Raw genomic sequence first — 3,548 nt, forward strand, 5'->3', positions numbered from 1 at the left:
TAGGATTCATTGGTAGCTTATGAACTTTTGGGTTCATTGGTGGTGGAAATATTTCCAACCTGCGAGTCTTACTTGGAAGGAAAATAACCAAGAAGCTTTTAAATCCAAGGGGTATGGAGTCAAAGATATGTTGAAATCGGTTCATTCTGATTTGTGTGATCCTATGACTATCCAGACAAGAGGTAGTATTGAATATTTTGTCTATTTTATAGACAACTATTCAAGATACAAATAAATTTACTTAATGTACCGCAAGACTAAGTACTTTGATTAGTTCAAAGAGTACAAGGTTGATGCGGAGAAATGTTAAAGTAAAAAAGTCACTATGGAAGATCATAGTGGCAAGTACCTCTTGAGAGATTTTAGGAGTCACTTATCAGTAGTTGGATTTCAATCCCAACTAACTGCATCTGGTACACCCCAACATAATGGTGTAGTAGAAAGAAGGTAAAGGACTCTTATGGAATAATTAGATAGATGATGAGTTATTAAGAAAATTATCAAATTTGTTTTAAGGATAAAACTCTGAAAACGAAAGTGAACATAGTACCTTCCAAGTTAGAACTCTCTACTCATATAGAATTGCTGAATAGGCGTAAGCCTATTTTGAAGCATATTCGGATTCGGGTAATCCAGCACATATGTTAAAGAGAGATAATAATAAGTTGGATAGGAGTTCACTTGTTTGTAAGTTATCCTAGATAAACAAAAGTAGGTTTATAGTCTTAAAAATCAGAAGGTCATTGTTAGCATCAATGACTGATTTTAAAAGGACTATATAATGAACCACGTGCTCATAAGTAAATTTGTTCTTAAGGAAATAATAAAAGACATGTCTAATCTAGTACCAACTGTACAAGATGAGATACCACAAGGAAACTGCAACACGTATCATAAATGATACACAATTGCAGAAAGTGCCTCATCGTAGTGGGAGGGTTGTTAGGCAACCTAAAAAGATTTATGTTTTGGGAGAGTTTTTGGACTCGATCCTTGGAGGACATGAACCTGATCTCCGGACATATGACGAAGCACTCCAAGATAAAGATGCAATATCTTGGCAAAGAGTAATGAATAACAGAATTAGAATATATGTATTCTAATAAAATCTGGAAGCTTATAGAACCACCAAATGGTATAAAAGCCTTTGGGTGTAAAAAGGTCTATATTAGGAAAAGAGGGATAGACAGGAAGGTAGAAACTTTCAAAGCAAGGCTAGATGAAAAAGGAAACTTTTTCACTGGTAGCCATGCTTAAGTCTATCCGGATTCTTTTATCTAGTGGATGTCAAGACAACATTCCTTAATGGAAGTCTTGAAGAAAACATCCATATAAAACAACCAGAAGGGTTCATTGTAAAGGGCTAAGAGCATCTTGTGTGTAAGCTCAATCAGTCTATGGACTGAGGCAAAGCTTCAAGGTCTTGGAACATCCGGTTTATCAAAGTAATCCAGATCTATGGATTTAGTAACCGGATAAGTCTTGTGTATACAAAAGATGTGATGGAAACGTGGTGGTATTTCTTGTATTATACTTAGATAATATTTTTGGTAGTTGGAAACAATATCAAAATGTTGTCAGAAGTAAGGGTATGATTGTCCAAACAATTCGATATAAAGGACTTGGGAGAATGTATATATTCTTGAGATCAAAGTAATAAGGGATCGCAAGAAAAGAATATTTTACTTATCCCAAGCTTCATACATCGGAAAAATCCTTGCTTGTTTTAAGCATACAAAACTCCAAGAAAGGTTTCTTACCTTTTCAGGATGGAGTAACTTTATCTAAAGATATGTCTCTGTAGACATCAAAAGAGATAAAGGAAATAAAGGCAGTTCTTTATGCTATGGCTGTTGGAAGCCTAATGTATGCTATGCACGAGATCAATTTTGCCAAGGGCATAGTAAGCAGATATCAAAGTAAGCCTGGACAAGGACAGTGGACTGCAGTAAAGCATATATTGTAGTACCTTAGAGGCACTAGAGATTATATGCTAGCTTACAAGGCAGTTAAATTAGTCCTTGTGGGTTGCATGGATTTTGACTTCCAATCGGATAGGGACAATAATAAGTCAACCTTGGGGTTTTGTGTTTACTTTAGGAGGTAAAGTCATAACTATGGAAGAGTGATAAGCATAGGTGTTTTTCTGAACTCCACCATAGAAGCTTAGTATATGGCAAGCCTCTGAGGTAGCCATAAAAGCTGAATGACTTAATAACCTCAAGATAGACTTAGATATGATTTCTGGTTTGTCCAAAAATTATTACAATTTATTGTAATAATGTTGGTGCAGTAGCAAACTCGAAGAAACCATAAGTCTATAAGGCAAGTAAACACAATAGAGAGCAAGTACCACCCAATACGAGGAATCGTATAAACGAGGAAAAGTTGTTGCCGCCTAGATTGCATTAGGTGATGACCTATAGATCCTTTCACTAAGGTCCTTAAGGCAATAGCTTTTGATGGGCATGTTGAAGGGATGAGAATCAGATGTATGGCAGCAGATATGGCAGCTTAGTCTTTTAGTATAAGTGGGAGATTGTTAGAGTGTATACTAAAAGCCTAGCTTTTGGTATAAACATTTATCTAGAAATAAGAATCACATTGGTCAAATGTCTACATTTATGATAAATGTAGTTGCTCAATTAATTTATATTGTAGATAACATGGTGTGTGGTGTCACATACAGAAGATCATGTTATCAGTTCCTTATAAATTATAAACAGTAGCTCACGACCAAGATGGAAAGGAACAAACCATTGGAAGGTCATAGTGTAATTAGGTATTAGTTTATCTTAACTATATAATTACACTAGTACACTTAGAGTGTATTGAGTAGGACCATTTGAGGTCGTTCCTTTTATACTGACTTTATAAAGAAACAAAGACCTCAGTTATTATGGAAGTGTGTGCTCTTAATCCTAATATAATAACAATCACATATATTTGATATTTATTTCTTTAATTTATCAATGGGTGAGATTTAGTTCGATGAATCAATAAGCCCGATAAGTTGGGAAATGATATCACTTATAGTGTGTGTTGTTGATTATAGAAGAAAACTGTGTCCTAGTAATCTAGGTTGAGAATGTCCTCAAGAGGAGCTCATAAGGATTGTCATGTTAAACCCTGCAGGTGGACTTAGTCCGACATGACGATAAGGTTGAGTGGTACTACTCTTGGACTAAGATATTAATTAAATGAGTTGTCAGTAACTCGCTTAATCAATGGACATTTGACATCTTAAACACAGGGAGACTAACACACTCATAATAAGAAGGAGCCCAAAATGTAATTTGGGATTGGTGCGGTAGTTCAATAATAGTTCTTTAGTGGAATGAATTATTATTGATGAAATTAAGTTGTGTGTTCGGGGCGAACACGGGAAGCTTAACTTCATCGGGAGACCAAAACCAATTCCTCCTCTCGGTCCCTATCGTAGCCTCTTGTATATAGAGATTTATACCCACCTTCTTACCCAACCAATAGGGGCCGGCCAAGCCTAAAGGTTGGCCTTAAGGTGGCCGGCCAATAGCTTGGAGCCCAAG

Source organism: Zingiber officinale, chromosome 8A (genome assembly GCF_018446385.1).
Source record: "Zingiber officinale cultivar Zhangliang chromosome 8A, Zo_v1.1, whole genome shotgun sequence".
NCBI classification, from domain to species: Eukaryota; Viridiplantae; Streptophyta; class Magnoliopsida; order Zingiberales; family Zingiberaceae; genus Zingiber; species Zingiber officinale.